This window comes from Octodon degus, unplaced genomic scaffold (genome assembly GCF_000260255.1).
Source record: "Octodon degus isolate 3935 unplaced genomic scaffold, OctDeg1.0 scaffold00032, whole genome shotgun sequence".
NCBI lineage: Eukaryota > Metazoa > Chordata > Mammalia > Rodentia > Octodontidae > Octodon > Octodon degus.
The window spans coordinates 15,316,825-15,336,756 of NW_004524608.1; the positions used below are offsets into that span (position 1 = coordinate 15,316,825).

A 19,932-nucleotide genomic window follows, 5' to 3' on the forward strand; every position below is an offset into this window, starting at 1 on the left:
ATATATATGGCTACCGGGTTAGGCTGAGTAGCTATTAGCTCTACTCAACAGGTAAGAAAATCAAAGCCCTGGAAAGTTAACAATTATTAGTTTCAATTACACAAGCAACCAGATAGCTCAGCGGATTAAAGTTCCTGCTTTAGCAGATGCAAGGGCCAGGGGTTCTATCCCCAGCCTGCTGTGCTGGCCCCACCCCCAGGGTTCTCTGAGACAGCAATTGAGACTGGGCATGGTGGCGCACACCTGTAATCCGAGGACTTGGAAGACTGAAAAAGAGGAAGGATCACTACAAGTCTGATAGGTATAATGAAATCCTATAGACTCTGTACTAAATACATTTAAAAAAAAAACTATACAAGCAACAGAAATACTGTTATCTTGTAAATAAGAGAAGTGTGTCTTAAGACTTAATGACTAATCCTTGGCCACATGTCTAGTAAAATAGACACTTTGCAGCCTAAACTTTCTCACCACAGCTCATCCTATTATATTCATGAGATATCTTTGCACATAAAAATAACAAAGTTGTCAGGCATGGTGGCCCATGCCTGTAATCCCAGGACTAGGGAGTGTGAGGCAGGAGGATCACTGTGGTTCAAGGCCAGCCTAAACTACATAGTGAGACTCTGTCTCAAAAAGATTAAAAAAAAAAAAAAAAAAAAGGTGGGGGTTATAACATGTTGTGAACACTAGAAATATTGTAGATGTGTCCAACCTGCAGCCCACTGGCCACTTGTCCTCTTTTTTAAAATGTATAATTATAAATATATTTTTAAAAGAAAGTTTGATACTTATATACATTATAATATATATTTAATATGCACCCCCAGCTGCTCTGGAGGACCACACGCGACTGAGCAGCTCTCCCCCCAGGAGAAGCCATGACATGGTGGACACGAGTTACCACCACACGCAGCAAGAGGCCTCTGCCTGCCACCTCTTGGGAGGACATGAAAGAGGTGTCCCAATAGTGGACACGCTCAAACGTGCCAAAGCATCCACAACCTGGAGCTAGTAGGCTGTCCTTGAAAAATGACACACCCCAAGCAAACTATAACAAGAAAAAAGAGTACTTAGATGAAGATATGAATGGATTTGTGGAATACCTGAGACTGAACACCCAGGTGGCTCCCACTGGGTAGGTAACAGCCACAGACAGCCTGGAGATGAGAGAAGAAATCACAGTTGCTTTAAGGAAAAACAGTTCTCAGGAAGGCGATTAAAAAGACAAGCAGCTGAGAAAAACACCAGGCTGTGTTTCCATTAAGGAAAACCTGGCCATGGGGTTGCTGACTGCCCAGCTGCCCTTGCAAACCAAGACATGGGCATCAGGAAAAGTTACCGCTGTGGGTGCACAGAGCATGGATTAACCAGGTCCAGGGCTAAGGTGGGCTCAGCTCTTGGTGAATTTCCTTTTGCAAAATGCTTTGTTTGTGCGGACAGGGGGCACCTTTCCCAATCTTGTCCTGACAACCCCAAAGGACTTTATACAGATGGTGGTGGCTGCAAACTTTGTGGCTCAGTGGAACATCTGAAGAAAGACTGGCCTGAAAGCCAGCACTTGGATAGGACGGTCACCATTGGCCGCTGGGCAGAGGGAATGAGTGTGGATTGCGAAGAAGTTTTAGATGCACTTCAAATGCAAAAACCCAAAACAAAGATCCCTAAGATCATTAATTTTCAGTAGGTGGGTGCTATCATTTCTCAATGAATGAATTTCTCATTCATTGAGAAACTGTAGCCTCTCTGTTTCTCAAGCCAGTGCTGCATGCAGGTCTGAGCCAGCTGCCTCCCTCCACACCAGCCTGCTCTGCAGGCGCTGGGCCGATCCACACAGAGGCCAGGCTGGTCTGCTGGTCTCTGCCCTGCAGCAAGTCCTCTGCCTGCAGAAAATCACTGGGAAGAGTGTGAGATGGTTGCAGTGATTTCTCTATGAGGACCACTTTGGGCAGACAGAACCTGGCTGTAACTAAGTGGTTGTACAACTGATTGGAGCAGCAATCTTTTTAGAAAGCAAGATTATGGGGCTGGGAAGATGGCTCAGTAGAATAAGTGCTTGCCTGGCGTGCACAAGAGCCTGAGTTCAATCCCCGGTTCTGCCAAAAAAAAAAAAAAAAAAAAATTATGCATTAAGGTGAAGTATCCTTACACAAAGCATGCTGCTTGGGTTTGCAAATGAAATTTTGTTTATATTCTCCTGGTTCAAAGGAACATGTTACTATTACAGTAGAAATTTATTTATAAATTGCCAAAAAAATCTATATTTTTAAAATATGAAATAAAATGCATTTACTATTTTTTGCATTTACTATTTACTTATTTTTCTGAATATCTGATTTTAGATTGAACTGTCACTGTTTACTGATATGCATGTAACACTCCCTTTGGTAAGATGCTTTATGAAATGCAGGTGGGGTAAACGGATCTTGCTTAATTCTTGTTTCAGTTTGACATTAAATTTTTTTAATAAAATGAAATCTCAATAGCAAAATAATGATAATAATAATAATATGCACCCCAAAAGATTCCGCTTCACTCAGTGCTGGCAGACAAAACAAAAGGCTGGGCATGCCTGGCAGGGAATCCCTAACATATTTGGGAAGCAGACTCTACTGCAAAGGAGAAAGCAAGGGACAGTCACTGTTAGATTAAAGGATACTTTTACTTCATTCTGAGTGCAACTGGCACTTCAGAGTGAGTGCTGTGGGTTGCATTCTTCTCCAGTGACCCACTTGCTGAAAGTACCACCATAACAGAACACTCCTCAAGTACAAACACAGGTGCGATAAAAATAACACTCAGACACGGAAACCCTAAATTTATCCAGCACACTGAAGCTTAGAGAGTGCAGCAAGGCATATGTGATATCTATTTTTATTAATGGATTTCTATTTCTTCCTTCTTTTCCCCTTTCTGCAATGGTAATGCTAGTCATACATAAGAAAATCTAGATAATTTATCCAGAAATTGGTAGTTTACTACTGATGAGTTGATACAGACAATCCAACTAGGGCCATTATAATGTTAGGTGAGTTTTGAACAAATAGAGTTAGAAATCCAATTTTCTTTCCATAGAAGGCTTTTGTGAGGAATCACTGTTAAATAAAGAAGGGCAACAGTGGGAGACGTGGCGCGCAGTCTCTCCCGCCTGCAGAAGGATGCTGGAGAGCCTCATCCCGCACAGCCGCTCATCCCTGCACAGTGGTCTCCCTCCTGCAATCAGCCTACCAGGATCACTTTTTACTCCTGCTCTACTACGTCTGGTTACTAGAGGCTTCCTTTTGGGAGAGCTGAAAGCCAGAAACACAACTTGGATGAGAAATAAAACACAAAACCCAGCATTTCCCACGTAGGTAAATGGCTTCAAGCGAACTTGCGAATAAAGGCAGAATGCTCCTTCCCAGGCGCCTCAGACCAGGGCCCTCAGGGTTCACCAAAGACGAGAGAAATCAGAAATTCCTTGCAGTTTCTGGCCTTCAGTTGGCCTTAGCTCAGTGTCTCTCAGACTTTTATAGGTGTGTGAATCCCACCTCAGAATCTGATTATTTTAATAGAATAAATCAAATCTGCAATTAGAATGCAGATTCTAATTCATAAATTTGGAGTGGAATCTGAGATTCTGTATTTCTTCAAAGATATCAGCTAATACCCATGCTGCTAGTTTGTGTACTTTAGATAATAATAATCTAAATTAACCTGAGCTTTAGTTAGTACTTCAAGTTTTGTTTTTGTTTTTGTTTTTTTTTTTTTCAGTAATAACCATTAAAATTATAGTCAGGAGAGAGCTTAGAGAATCTCAGGTTTTTGAAAATCTAATTTTTTTCATCTGTGACCTGGGGGAAGTTACTTGGCCTCTTCCTACCTTAATTGTCATAAAAGGTGGGTTATGAGGATTAGTTGAAATAATACTTGCTACAGTGTCTGATATTTCAAATTGGCTTCATAAACACTGAAAACCATCTGTTTCCTCCACTTCATCTTACAGGTGTAGAGATAAGAGCTATGAAGAATCTTGCTCTTGTTGACATAGATTTGCTAGTGCCGGAGGTGGAGCAGACACACTTCCTTCTGACTGGGGAGAGAGGGAAGCCCCCCACCTCACATGGGTCCACTGCTTAGTCAGAACCCATTACTGATTTGGAAAGTGGACTTTCGCATATTCCCAGGTCCCTTTCCTGCCTCTGCTCAGAAACTCACAGAGCACCAGAGGCTTAAACCACAGACCCAAATAGGTTTGCGAAAGCTGGTCCTGACAGCTCAAGTCTTCTGCCATGAGTGATGAAGATCACCCAAATAATTGATTTAATTGGGGACAGTGCACCCCGCCAACATGGACTAGACCCCCTCAGTGCCATGTGAGAGCCCCACAGCTCCCTCAGGAAAGCATTTCCTGCCTGGGGAAAGCCATGGCTGCCCTGGTGGAAACTGTTGTGGTTCTTTGTCCCCAGGGATGAAGTGAAATCCTGACCAAGCACTGTACAAGTGCAGCCCTCTCTTCTTTACCATCTTTTATAGAAGCCCCCAGTGGAGCATCCAATTCCCACACTTGACAATGATATCTCTGGGAGGCCAGAAAGCAAAACAATAACAGAAAAAAGTTCTTTCCCAATGAGATTCGGCAAATGGATGTTAGCCACAGGCTGTTGCAGCTCAAGGGTGAACAACAACACAAACTCCTCTTTTCATCTGCAGTAAAAAGAAGGAAATGACTTCTTTCTACAGCAGGGCTAAGATATGAATAACTGAACTGGAAAAAATATCAGCTGTCTGTCTACTGTTAACTGTATAGTACAAAATATGTATTATTTCAGCGTCTGCCCGGGGGATGACAAGGACACCAGCAAATGCATGGCACAAGGTGTCTTCGTTTTGGTTGTCTTCATATTATTACAATAAAAGTCTTCCCAATCCAGTTCTTTGAAGTCAAGCATGTTCCTGTGCTCTTATTCTAAAGACGCATTCCTGCTTTAAAAAAATCAAAGGGAAGGACAACTGGGATGAGGGACAGAAGGAAAGAAGAAAAAAGAGAGAGAAACAGAAATATATACATACACACACGAGAGCTTGGATAACTGCACTGCTGATGTCTGCTGGCCTGGCGAAAGGAGCAGTTAGTGCTTAAGGTTTTTTTTTCTATCTTCTTTTTAATTTTTTATAATTTTGCATGCTTATATCTGGTAATCTGAGCAACTACTTTGAAGACAACAATATGCAATATAGCAACATTGTTGAATTCCTATCATTTTGTTTAGTGAAACTCTATATTGTTTTCAATGTTTTATCTCTTTTTTGCTATTTTTTATTCTCTTTAAAAAATAAAAATTTTAAAATAAAGAAAAAAATCAATCCCACATCATTTTAACCTGTGTGGAATATTTTTTTCCTGCGTCTATATGCATTGAAGTCTTATTGAAAACCTGGTAGGTAGGTAGGGCTGGTGAGATGGCTCAGTGGTCTAAAGCACCTATTTAGAACAAGCTTAGCAACGCACAGGGACCGCAGTTCAATCCCCCAGCACCACATGCCAGCCAGCCCCGTCCCCTGGTGGGCTGAGCTGGACACACACACACACACACACACACACACACACACACACAATAAACAAATAAATAAATAAATATTAAGAAAAGAAAACCTGGTAGGTAGAAAGCGCTCACTTGTACAAAATACAGGAAATTAATTTAGTATTATAAAGACACTAAATCATGTGTACCTGTCAGTGCTTACTGCAAAAACAGAGATAGTACAAGATAGACAAATGCATAAGAATTTACAAGACTGGCTTACAGTGGCCACCCAGAGCCACATGACGGAGCATGACATGTCAGCCTGTGTCAGCCTGATGGGTTTGCAATGGGAGGCTGAAGAGTCTATGCTGGAGGCTGAAGGATCTGAGCTGAAAACCAGGAGAGGTCATCCAAGGTGAACATGAAGACTAGAGCTCATCTGAAGAAGGACAGGCAGATTCTTCCTGGTGACAAGCCACCCTCCATGTGCAGTTGCTGACCCAGCTTGACTGGCTTAAGGTGACACAGCCAGTCAAGCATCCTATCATTTATTCAGAAGAGCTTCAAGTTTGGAAGCCTGCAAACGAGATTGGTCTGGAGAATAACAATGGGACACAGGCTGCTGGAGCAGAAATGGAAAATAAAAACAGAAATGTCTCACCCTTGTGGATGCATTCCTGATGCCTTGGTTTCTCTCAAAGTTCCTGTGAGCCTGCCATCATAGAGCAGAACTATCTAAGATGCTACTCTACGTGCATTGGCAACATTTATTATGGGATGGAATCAGATATTTTCGCATTCCATTGAAGTTCGATTATATCCCAACCCCCATTTCCCCACCTCAAATTTAAAGTATCCAAGTCCTCATCTCCAGTACCTCCTAAGGTGACCTCATTTTGAAATAAGGTCTTGCAAGTGTAATTAATTAAAATGAGGTTTGCTGAAGTAGAGTGGGCACTTAATCTGGTATGGCTGGTGTCCTATAATAAAGGTGACCTACTATGGACCATGCAGGAAGAATCCTATTCTCCAGCATAAAGTGCAACCAATGTACAATTCTACGGGAAGACTCTGAGCAGAAAAGCTTTCTGGTTTTAAATACAGAGAGAGACAGGGAGGGAGAGGGAGAGGGAAGGGGAGGGGGAGGGGGAGGGGGAGGGGAGAGAGAGAGAGAGAGAGAGAGAGAGAGAGAGAGAGAGAAATGGTGCAGCTACAAGCCAAGGAGTGCCTGACACTCTGGCCAATGCAGAAGCTGAGAGAGAGGCATGGACCAGGACCCCTCTCCACCTGCTAGCTAGGGTCTTAGTTTCAGACTCCTTTCTAGCATTCAAAACACTAAGATTATAAACTATTGTTTTAAGCTACCCAGTTTGTGATACTTTATTACAATAGCCCTAGAAAATTAATATCTTGTCTTTATAAGAATTGTGACATTTCTACCTCTTATGTCAGGTTAGAGCCTGGTGGTCTCACTGATAAGAAAAAGAATCTGAGATTCAAGGAAATAAATCAGTTTGAAAATAAGAAACTTTCTCGGGGCCAGACAGACTTCAAACTGAGCCAGGGGTCTGTTGGAGATGCATCGCTTCCTTTTCAAGAACACACGGAAGACCTTGGGGTCTCCTTGACTATCTGTCTGGTTCCTGTCACTGTGAAGAAAACTCATTTGGATTTGGAAACGTGGATTTTGACTGTGCCCCCTTCAACCGTTCGCCACTTTTTGATTCATTCAATGAATATTTATCTTCTGCCCACAGGGACAGGACACTGACGTGTTGAGAACTTAAAAGTAACTCGGCTTATCTTCCTTTGCCTTTCCATAAACATTTATATTCACAGCATCCGTGTCACAATCTATATTTGATTGATTTGGGGGCTGTGAGCTTCTCCAAGCCTTACTTACAGCAGCTTAGGAACAGATAAGCGCCAGCAAACTTTTCGGCTCAGAGTCTGGACATAAAATTGTACGCTGGCTGCAGTCTACACCAGGCGACAGCTTCCCTCCAGCACACAGTAGGCTTGCACTAATGCACTGACAGTGAACACGGATGTCAAGAGCTCTGAGCCGGGCCAGGGCTGCTGTTGGCCCCACCGGGGCTGTGCACAAGGATGCATTCGTGACATCCCTGCCAGGCACGTGCAGGCCTGTAGTGGTGAGCCGGTGTTTGTAATTATGTCCTCAGGTTAAGTGGAAAGACTTTGCATTTCACTTGAAGAAACCCTAGAAAACATAAAATGTAACTCAAGTAACAGAATATGTCACACTACGGATCTTGGAGAATGGCTTACGAGACTCTGATGACTTTTTTCTATGTCTTCTCTAATAATAATGCATTAATTTTGTAGACCAAGGAAGGCACACTGGGTTTTTTCTTTTTAAGTAATTGCTTCTACTCCCCATGCTTAGGAACCAGGTTCCTTTTAAAGTGTAGGTTCCAGAGCCCTCGACTGTGCAAGCAACATGCATGTCAGATCAGAAAGGGCATCTTCAACTGATCGGTAATGTTTGAACAATTATTTAACACAGTTATTGTCCTTTAAAATTCATTAGCATAGGTTTGGGGTGAAAATTGCCAGGTATGTGCCATGGCCAGCACTCCGGAGGCTTTAATCTGAGCACTCAGGAGGCTGAGGCAGTAAGATTGCCATGAGTTTGAGGCCAGTTTGGGTTACATAGTGATTTCAAGGCCATCATGAGCTGCCCAGCAAGGACTTGTCTGAAGAAAAAAAAAGAAAAAAAAAATTCCTGGACATTACCTATGCCAGTAGCTTAGAATAATGTCTGTTTAACCTGGAAGAGACAGCTAGTGGCAGCCCAAGTCTACCCAAAAAGAGGAACAAATCTTCATCCAAGGAGGAAACAGCTAGTGAACCAGAAGAGGCAGCCAGAAGTGTCCCCAAGAAAAAGAGAAAATTTTCTTCCAAGGAAGAGCCAGTCAGTCCTGGGCCTGAGGAGGCTGCTGCCAGCAAGGGCAGCACAAGAGAAAAAAGAAAAAAAGCTTCACAGAACAGCCCAGGAGGATTAGAATGGACATTCCCTGGGGGCAAGAGAGGGGAGTGCCCCAAGGTGACATTTCCCAGCCCACACCCTAAATCCCAGTTAATAAAAACAAATCCACAAAATAAAAAAAAAAAAAAGAAAGAAAGAAAGAAAAAGAAAAAGTAAAGAATAATGGCTGTTTATGAGAGGAAAACCAGCGCCAGCACCTGTATATTTGAACAACTGCTTCCAATGCAAAATAAGAAGAGCTCTGAATCAAACAATCCCTTTGCTGGAGCATTTCATGCCTTTTATACAGTGTTAAGACATCTGGCAGATCAAGTTGACTGACACTGACTGACAGGTTAGTTAAATTCCTTTGGCTGCGAAAACCCCGTCGCACCCACACATCAAGCCCAGGGAGACCCCACTCGTCAGGCTGTGCTCCCAGCAACAGGATGTGGTGCCTGAATGGAAATCTACCAGGAAATTATGAAATAAAGGAGTTCCTCAAGCACCAGAAGGTTGGGAGAGCATACTGATCCACAACCTTGCACGGCACAGCCCAAGTCTAGATCCGGGACCCCTAGATTCAGCTTCCCAGCCTCTTAGAGCTCTAGGTAGCCTCAGCTTCCAGCACTGCACCTGAAAAGAGCAGTCTTCCAATAAATCAGACTCAACTGAAGAGAAGTCCAGGGTTAGACAGCTCTTCTCTGAGTCTCTGCCTCCCCACTCCCAGGACTCCATCTGATGCCAGGCTGGGGGTGGCCCCTATCCAAGTCCCTGCCCTGCTTCCTGTCCCTCTCCAGAAAAGTGATGGGGACTTCCCACTCACCCAACTCCCCCTGGTACAGGACTACCCAGCAGTAGCACCAAGCTCACCAGGCTGGGCTGGCAAGGCCTGGGCCTCTCCCAATGACCTCCACTTCAGACTGAAGGAGAATAGTAAGGCTGGTTTGAGTGAGCTGCTCCTTAGATAAGAACAGAGCTGGATAGTTCCTGACACAGGAGCAGCTTGATGGGCCATGGCATGGGGCTTCCCCATTGTTTCCTTGTCAGCCCCCGCACATTCTCAGGCTAGGTTTATAAGACATGTTCCTAGAGTCCTCAGGCACACAGCAAGCCTCAGTGTTTCTCTGGGGGAAATGGGCTTGCATCTCCAGTTTCCATTCTCCTCTGCGGCACCTGAACCACGCAAAGGCAAGACCAAAGCCTGCGCTGCGCATGTGAGGTAGCTGGAGTCAGATGGTGGCCTCTGCGCTGCGACAGGAAGGGAGGCCTTTGCTGCTCTGCTGAGTGAAGCTTACTGAGCAGCCTCAGACTTGAGATTCTCCAGCCAACTTCAATGACAAAGGTGCTGAAGGTACAGATGCAACAGGGACCCTGGCCCGAGCAGCTCAGGATTAGAAGCCTGTAATGGTGACCATACTTAAACTTCTAGATTCCAGGAGTCCCCACATAAAGCTGGGCTGGGCAAGTATTCACCTCAAAAGCTGAAGCTTTACTCTGGGGTCTGGGTCTCCAAAGCCAGGAGATTTTGTAAAACTAAGTTTGTGTTGGCCTGGGGCAGGTCCTGGAGGAGGGAAAGGTGGATCCTGGCTCTCCGTTCTCCAACTGGAAGCACTTGGTTGTCTTTGGCTGCTTCTCGGACTCCTACCGCTTTTAGCCTTCAGATGGAATAAGCCAATAGATTAATTCACTGCATCCTGGTGAAACTACATTTCAAAGAGAACCTCAGGGTAAAATTTATGCTAAAATCCAGTGAATCCGTCCTAATGGTAGCATTTAAATCTTGGCATAGGCTAATATGGCAGTCACTTCAAAAGGGGGGCTTCTGAGGCCCCTAGAATTTTAACACAGAGGGCAGCAGTTTGCAGGTTCACCTTGTGTGCAGCAAGCTGGTTGTTAAACCCTCCTGTCCCCAGAATCAGTTTACATGATAACAGCTGGGGAATAGCCCACTTGCCGGCTTCCTGTCCCTTTGCAAGCAAGGGGCGACATGCTGGCAAGCTGGTGTTCCTGGGGGATCCTTTGTGGAAAATCAGTGTCTTTTCAACACCCCTGTCTGAAGCATCTTCCCTTCAGTCATCATAGTAGCAACCTGGGTCACATCTCAGTCTCCCTCCCAAGGAGCTCAACCGAATGTACAAGGAGGGAGAGCAGGTAACTGTGCTCGCTGCAAGCTGGCCCAGGCCACAGAGGCAGCACCCAAAGTCGGCCCTCAGGCAGGCTGCAAGGTCTGCCTGGAAGTGCAGCTGCACCCCTCCCTGCAGGAACCTGGCTTGTCCAGGCCTACCTCAGAAGCTAATGCCTTCATTTAGCCCAGAAATACTGACCTTGGGGCTGGCAAGAGAGCTCAGCAGACTACAGCGCCTGCTCAGGCAAGCACAGGGACTGGCACCACATGCTGCACCAGCCCTGCTCCCAGGGCAGGCTGAGCCTTCCAGAGTCCAGGAGCAATGGTGCATGCCTGCAATCCCAGCGCTGTGGAGGCTGAGAACAGGATCTCCATGAGTCCGAGCTGCATAGTGAGACCCTTTAACAACCAAATATATTAAAAAAAAAACAAAACTGCCCTCCAAGTTCCCCAACTGTAGCTCCCTATCATGTCTGGAAATGCTTCAGGGCAGACTTTAGGGTGAGCTCTGAAATGGGAACAGCTGGGTGTCGCCTATGCTGGCTGTTGTAAGTGACCTCTAGCCTCCTGGGGTAATTATAGAGAGGGTTTTTGAGGGCTTAGTCTGGGTAGGCTGAGGGCAAACACCAACGGGAACGTGCTATTTCCCTTAAAAGCCTGTTAGGGCTATGGCTGCAGAGATGAAAGAGGTCAGGAAAGGGCCCTGCTATTGTGTGCTCCCTACCAGAGCATTTGGCCTCTCTGAGGCCCCCCTCAAAGAAATGTGTGCTGCTTGTCAAATAAAAGGGCACTGCTATTTAGCAGCCCAAACACTAGAAGAGACTTTACTCCAGGAAGACAGGACTCAAGGATTTCCAGGCCCTGGCCTTCATCATAATCGATAACCCCTGCTTTGGACCCTTGACCCCTCCTCGGGCCATGCTCACAGTCCCTGCACAGTCCTGCAGTCGCAGCAGCAGCCCCCAGAACCACACTCTTCACTCTTCTGTCCACACCATGCTGAGCTCCCCAGGACATCCGCCTCTGGAGGAAAAGTTAGGTGGCTACACCTGCCACTGCCATCCTTCCCACTGCTCCCACACCACCCCTGTTCTGTGTCATGTGCACCTTAGTCTGCTGCCTGTTTGCATCCTGTCTTCAAAATCCAGTGTTTTACTCAACCAAGTGATTTCAGTTTTAAACAAAACCGAAATGGTCCTCTCTCAGGCATCCTTTCTATGGAAGAGGCTCCTCCAAGGCAGGCTCTCTGGAATCCTCAGCACAGCCCAGGCCTTGCCCGACAGTCTCCCTGGGAGGAGACCTCTCGATGGCCTCCCTGAAATAGCTTGCTCACCCACTCCATGAATACTTCTGGATAAGAAACCCCCAGTGCTACCCCAGCCTGCTCTAAACTGTGCTCAGTTCTGATTCCTGCTAAGCCAGAATCCATGATCTTTTCTTCTGCACAGCAGCTTGGAGCTCTGAGAACACAGGCTAGCGTTCTCATCCCTAAACCAGAGATTCTCAGTTCTTTGGCTTGCTCTCCATTCATCGCAGTGTCCCTATCGTGTGCAGCTCCCCAAGTTCTCCCCTGGAACTTCCTGATGGCTCAGGTGTCTCGTGAAAGGAGCAGGCCCTGTTTCTCTCCCCTCCCTCCACTTCTTATTCCCCTTCCCCTTTGAAATGATCTGTCTCTCTTCTTGATATCTATCTTTTGTTTTGCTTTGTGTTTATGCAGTGGGATTATCAATAGAAGCTATACAGCATTTAAAATTGTGTGTTTAGTTTATTGCACTTAACATTATAATCTCAAGGTATTTCCTTTTTTTTTTTTTTAAACAAATAACTCAGGTTTACCTTTATGGCACAGTGGCATTCCATTGTGTGTAAATATCACACTTTTTTCCTTCATCTGTTGATATAGGCAGCTTCTAAGAATTATCAATTATAAATTATGTACTATAAACATGTATATGCAAATATCACTGAAATACAGTGTTATCTTTTTTTTTTTTTTTTTTTTTTTCACAGAACTGGAGATTGAACTCAGGCCCTTGCGCTTGCCAGGGAAGTGCTTATTCTACTGAGCCATCTCCCTGGGCCCAGTGTTGTTATCTCTTTTGGGAAGATGCATACACAGGCAATAGTCAGGCCAAGTGGAATTTCTAGGTTCCTTTCTATGAGGAATCTCCATTCTGATTTCCACAGTGCTTGAATGAGTTTACGTTCTCACCAACAATGTCCAAGGGTTGATTTTTTTCTCCATGGTCTCACCAGCATGTGTGATTTCATATCTTGTGAGTTCCAATTTTAAAGAAACAGAATAAGGGATTTAGGATGGAGTTCACTTGCTGAGTATGCCCAAAGCCCTGGATTCAGTCTCAACACTGAAAAGCAAACCAGATGTGGAGGAATTGGAAACTCCTGATTGAAGCGGACATAGAGTCTACTTTCTTGGTTTTGTCTCATAGCCTTCCAATAGTAAAGTTGTGATTGGAGTGAGTTCTACAAAGTCCACCAAAATGATCAGCTGGCTGTACGGGATACAGATCACTAGAGCAAGGAAGGAGGACAAGTGTCAAAGCCACGTGCTTGCAAGTGGGTCCTCAGTAAAAGGGAGTGAGGGAGCAAACTAACTTTAGGGGTCCTGTAGCTAGCTCAGCGCCCTGGGTTCCCATCTCTGCACCCCTTACTATCCCCAAGCCTCGTCCTTGTGCCTCAACATCTCTGAAGTTCCTTTAAAGAGAAAACTGAGAGGATGGAGTCTCTAGTTGAGCTAAAGGCCATCGAGAGCAGATGATTTACTTTTCCCAAGCCCTTGCACAATGTCTGGCATAGATCTGGACTCTAGTGGACAGGTTCTTTGATTCTGAAACCCCTTCGTGCAACTGGACAACCTTAAGTAAGTGAATTCTCCACTCAGGTCCTATTATGGTTTGTGTCTAGATGCCCCCCTAAAGCCTCATGCAGCCTCATGGGTGTCTTAGTTACTTTTCTCTCATTGCTGGGACAAAATACCCAACACCCAGAACTGAGGAAAGAAAGGTTTATTTAGCCCACAGTTTGTGGTTCCAGTCCATACTCAGCTGGTTCCAAGGCAGACTGTCACACAGCAGATGGCAGCAGTTCATGGCACCAGAAAATAGCAAAACAGCAAGAGCAAAAGAGAGGAGTAACAGCAACAATGGCAACAGAGAGCAAACCTATGTCCCTAAGCTGCATTCAGGCCATCCACCCCAGGCTAGGTGTAGCACTCACACCCATAATCCCAGTAGCACTCACACTCATAATCCCAGCACTGGATCATGCATAAATCACAAACTCCAGAAGTCCATCCCATAACTGCATGAGGCTTGGGAGGACCGTTAGACACAAACCATAACAATGGGGCTTTTGCAGAGGTGGCTAAATCTAGGCTGTGTGATTGATCGATGGTGCAGTTCTGTGATTGAGGGTGGGTGATTCCTGGAACAGTCCACTCACTAACTGGCTTGGCACTGCCCTCACCCTCATAGCCTGGATACAATACGAGGGGCTAAAAGAAGCTTGTCTCCCTCTTCTCTTGCTGCTTTTGCTGCCTTCTGCCACCATGCACAGTTGCCCCTCTGCCAAGCCATCCTGCCCTGGAGCCAGCTCATAGACTGAACCTTCTACAAACTGTGAGCTACATAAAGCCTTTCCTCCTTTAACTTAGGGTGTTGGGCATTTTCTAGAAAAGCAACTAAGACAGGCCCTCTTTCCTACTCACAAATCCCCAAAGCTGAAGTCCACAGTTAATGGAAGACCCAGTTTCCTTTTGGCATGAGATCCCACAAGTCATAGGGTTCCTTTATACTTTAGCCTATATCTGCCTTCTGTTGCCTTTTCCTGCAGAGGTATTTGTCTTCTATACTATTTATTTTGTTTAAATATTTCATTGTCATTTTATTTTTATTACCAAAAAGAAAGATCATCCACTCTGGAAAGAAAGCCTTCTCACTCCCTTGAAAAGTTTCAGAGCCTCACCTGAAGCTGCTGAGCTGGTCTGTGCAGATTGTGGCTATCGACCCCAACCAGAGGCCGTGCTGCTAGATACCAGAAGACGAGGCCACCCCAGCCTTCTGTGCAGGTTCACAGCGGCTCACTTCTAACAATGACACCTTAACAACAAATTAGGTTAGCACTTGGGTCTATGCCTTTTAGACGTCTGTGATAGAAAGGAACTTCCTCTTGGCCATCCATCAGAGCCAGGAGAGAATTTTGGTTGTAAAGCCCCTAACGGTCATCCAGCAATCTTTAGGATCTGCTTGTACTCATAATCTCTTGCTGCATTTGTGGTGGCAGCTCTGCAAGACAGTAACTAAGCTTAGGACAAGGAAGACACAGCACCCAGGATCCACACCAGCACACCTGCTACCTGGGTTCTGATGAATTTTCTCCCCAGACAGAAAATCAGGAGGCTTACTTCTCCTCCTGGTCTTAACCTCAGGAACCTGCTCGAGCCCCCTACACAGAACCCAGACCTGTACGGTGAGTACACAGGCCTGGTGCTACAGCTTCAGTGGTTTGCCCCCAGTCTATGGACACTTCGTGCCAGGGCAGCAGTGCTAGGAGGTGTGGCTCTTGGGAGTGCCTGAGTCATCACGTGCACCTGCACCCCTGGGAACAAGTGCCTCCTGCCATCTCTGCCTTTTGCATTTTGCTGTCTGCCACATGAGGGTGTAGGGACCAGCCCCTCAGAAGGACATGACATTCAAGGCACCTTCTTGGAAACACAGACAACACCCTTGTCAGACAACAAAACTAGGGATGCCTTCCTCTACTCCCCCAGCTTCAGAAATGTAAGAGACCGATTTCTTTATGTTACTCGTCTCAGGTGTTGTGTTTTAGCAGCACAAACAGACTATGACCGAGATGTAAGACACCAAAAACAAATGATTCCTTGGAAGGAGATCTCAAATTAGGTTTGGGGCCAATTTAATACAATGTATAGTTTTTTAGGGATATAGATGAATATGTGAATGTCTACCAATATTTAGTCTGTTAACTGAATTATACATTGATATTTATAAACATATATGAAAAATGTTTAACTCAAAATGTTTCCCAATCTCATTTCAGAATGATTTTGTTCCTGCTCCACACATGTTTTCCCACTTCACTGTCTCCTTTACCACAATGGCAACTTTTTAATCTTTTACTGAATTGTCCAAGACACTCTTCAGTAGCCTGAAGGACAGCCCTTTTTGAATTATATTTGATAATGTCTCTGAAAACTTTCTTCCAAACCACAAACTTTTGTACTAGTAAGAGTTTCTACTTAACCCTGTAAGTTGACAAAACAATCACTTTACCATTTTCGTTTTTGTTTTTTTAAGTGTTTGTAAAATTCAAATTTAAAATTTTGAGGGGCAGTTGTCTAGCCTAGTTACTAAGTCTGTGTCAAATTTCCATTCTTCCTTCTAAAAATTTATTTCTATTACTTGCAGTGATTGAATAATTTCAGAGTAGTGAATCTTCATTAAACAGTGTTTTGTGGTTTTTCTTTATTAAAAAATGAACTTGGAATGACCAGGATTATAAGAAACTTTGTGAGAACTTCAATACTATCTCTATCTCTATATATTTTAGTATCTATATCTCCTTTTCTGAGAAAAAAACTTGGAAGGAAAGAATTTCCCTTATAGGTAAAAAGGTCCTACTTTCCACGTTTTCTGAAAGTTATTAATATTAGTTATCAATATTCTCAAAGGTGTCTCCATTTGAACGCTGCACAGTTGCCCCCTCATAGTGAGGGAAGCACCACATGTGCTAATTCTACGACTTTCTCCAGGCAGTCAGCACGCGGGCCACAAGTCTCTGGTTAGACTAGGCCCAGCATGACCACGTGTCTTTCTTCCTTCTTGCCACTGAGACGCACTACCCGACCCTCACCACGTGGGGAAGTTTATTTTGGCTCACAGTTTGCGGAGATTTCAGCCCATCGTCCACTGGCCCCAGGGTACGCTGGCTTGGCAGATGGGCCTGGCGGCGAAACACAGTGCATAGCACGGGGGTGGGAAACAGGGAGCCACCAAGGGGCGGGGTGAGGGACAGACGCCCAGGCCAAGCCCCAGGGACCCGCCTCCCCACCAAATCCTCTTTAACCGAAGCTCTTCAGGGGACTGATTCCCTGTTGAGTATGGGCCCCCCATGCAGCCCCACCCATGAGCGCATGCGCCTGTGGAGGTCCAGCAATGAGCCGTGACACAGCCAGACAGAGCTCAGAGGCGCAGTATTGCACATTAGAGCACTGCAGCTAATTATCGAAAGTGATGCTCAATGTCTAAGCTTCTGGAAATATAACTACCAGTCAACACAACATCTGCTTCAAAGGAAATGTTATTTCTAAGGAAATACTTATTTTTAATAACATCTAAGTAGGAGAAAGTGATGAATTGAGTTTGATCTGAGAACAGTACGTTTAGTTTTATTATCAGTTTCTAGCAAACGTTTAAATGTGTGAAGGCAAGTTGTCCTTACCATTTGCTTTACAATTGAGCCATTCAGACCGTAGGTGTGGTCCCCTCTAAGGTGGCACTCATTTCTGACAGCGCTTGTGCGGATGTCAGCAGAAGGAGAGGGGCGCACAGGAGTGCTGCGGAAGCTCCCCAGGGCTGAGGCTAGGCTCGAAGGCCAAGCCCCGGGGCAGCCACACTCTTGTTGCTTTCCTGCGTGACGTGAAGGTGTGCATTACCCAGGGCCCCAGGACGAGTCCAGGGACCACGTAAGCCAACTCCCTGTCCCTCGCCTCAGAAGAGCGTGCTGAGCACCCGCTTCCCTCCTCATGGGCTAGAATCCTCAGAATTCTCAGTCTTCCAGCCCAAAATCCGCCATGCAACGCAAAAGGAAGCAAACAAAAAAGCATCAAAAAGTTGCGTCTTAAACCCTCCATGTTTTTCTGCTCTGGCTCTAAGAGCTGACGGTGCTAGTCTTAAGTTAATGAACCCACGTCAGTGCGACAGACCCCAAAGATAAGGCATTTATCATGCTCAGTGTGGGATATGGTTTTAATTTAGAGGTTCATTAGGCAGCTTGCCTCCACCTGACCTGCTGCTGTGGATACTAAACAGGGCCCGGCAGTCAATCGCAGAGCAGGTGGCCAGGTCTGTGCTCGCTGTGCGGCTGCTGTGGGCGGCCCATCTCCCCGCAGCCCCGCCTAATGCTATGGGCAGCAGGTGTTGCCACGCGGGCTGCAGGCTGAGGACCCCAGCTGCTCACCACACCAGCGCCTCCCACAACCGGCACAGACAGGCTGCAGGGCTGCAGTTGTGGGATGCACGTGCTGGGCTGCAGTTGTGGGGATGCACGTGCTGCAACCTGTAGGCGAATGCACCTGGCGCTCCCGGCAGCGAGCCGGCCCAGACAGAGAGCAGGCCAAGGCCAGCGCCCCTCGAAGCCGCTGGAGGCCCTTGCCACGCGCTGTGCTGTCCCCTTCTCTCTTTGAGAGCAGAAGGATATTCCTGGAAAAGCAGCACAAGCACTACGAGCTGCACAGCCCAAGTGCCCCTGGGTGAGGATGAGAAAGAGGAAAAAAGAAGCACACTTTAGGAATTGCTCCTACACTCTACAGATTTCTAAAAGCCAAGCCCGCGCTCATGGCACCTGTCAGTCTTCTTGACAAGAGCTTTTCCCTTCCCACCAGTTCCTCTCCTGACAGAGAGCACGATGGGAGAAACACTGGGAAAAGAGAGAAAGTCGCTGGCACAGCCCCTGGTGTCCTCTTGCCTCCCAGGGGCTTATTTTCTTCCAATGGAAACTGAAGCAAGAGGGCGGGAGCAAGATGTGGCACCAACTTTCCTGCGTGTCCTCGAAACACTGGGATGCCACTGGTCTTCCCTCTAGGCACATTGTTCCCGATTGAAATGAGCCCAGAAATTCCTTGGCGCCAGGCTCTGGCCACGGCGCTGTTTGTACAGAAGTGGCCGAAAGCACACGAGAATCACCAACCTCATCACCTGCGCTCTCCGTGGGCTCGAGGTCTTTGCCACCTTCTCTGGCCCGTCCCTAAGATGCCTCTGCTGCCCCCAACCGGCTGCCCCACCCCGGCAGTTGCGTGTGCACGGCGACCTTGTATGGCTATGCCCCGCAGAGGTGCAAGGCTGTGCGGCCTGCTTTGCCAACCGCTCAGACTGCGGGGAAAGAAGCGCGTGCTCCGCACTTGCGAGGCCCGCGCCACGTTTGGGCCACGTCTTCCCTGTGCTGTTCCGTTTATCCAGAGCTTTTGTTTCCTCTCTTTTTCATTTTATAGTCCTAACAGCAGGCCAAATAAAAAGGACATTTTCCCACGTGCTGTGGCTTTATCTTTTGATGACCCAAACTGCAGCTTCTGGTTCTTCAAAGAGTCAGTTTTTGTGATGCGTTTAAGAAACTTTCTTAGAGTGACATTTTTCAGTTTGCCAAATTTCCAGCCCTTTCTGAAACAGATACTATCTTTTTTATGAGAAAAATGAAAATCTCACCAACTTCCTCCACGTAGAGCATGTCAGAATTTGACTGAAATGTGAGTTTGAAATTACTCCTGTTGAGTCATTGTTATTTGCATCCTTTTAAAATTAACACACAGTTTTAAAACTAATGACGTATTTAATATTGAGAAGAAGCAAAATGGGTAACGCTCAGAACGCTTCAAATTGATGCGAAAGGGTGCCACCTTGTGGCAAGTATGGAAACTTCCACTTAGACCTTTGCATTTTTCCCAGAGTTTGAGTCTGTCCTCCTCATTAAACGACTTCCGATACTATCTTGTCCCGTGCAGTTCACATGACAACGCTGCTCTGTCATGGGTCAGCTTGTGGTTATATCCTGGAAGTTTGATGGAGGGGGATGTTCCAACTTGTTTCAGTGGCTTAAATGAAAGAAGACTGATTCTTCAAAGTTTTAAAAGAATCGCTCAGGGGCTCAGGTTTTAGGGTTACTCAGACCCTTTCTTTTATTCCTACTTTCTTAAATGTGCTCCAAAGAATGCCTATATCAGCATTTCCAAGAAAGACATTGATATTTCAGGTTTCTAAGCCCTCCCCTACCCCACCTAAGAATTGGAGTGTCTGAGGATGGGCCCCGGAATTTGCATGCGCAACAGATTTCTCAGGAACTTTGCTATGTGTACTAGCGTTCTCACAATGCTACATTTTCAGCTACCAGAGAAAGAAATTAGAGTCATAACACATTAAATGCATTTGATCCTCAGCATTCTTCCCCAGGCCCAGTGAAGGGAAGAAATCCAGAGCTGAGAAAGTCATCCTCACAAGCCCCTGCCAATTAAACGTGTTACACATAGAGTGTGCCTAAGGAGAGTCACATGGGGAGAA

At 45.8% G+C, this 19,932-nt stretch overlaps 1 protein-coding gene and 1 pseudogene across 2 annotated transcripts in view; one reads left to right on the plus strand and one right to left on the minus strand.

The window, feature by feature from the left end:
• Upp2 (uridine phosphorylase 2) overlaps positions 1–19,932 on the minus strand; it is a 273,249-nt gene that overhangs the window by 111,505 nt on the left and 141,812 nt on the right. The window lies entirely within an intron of this gene.
• On the plus strand, positions 882–1,687 carry LOC101569322 (annotated as a pseudogene).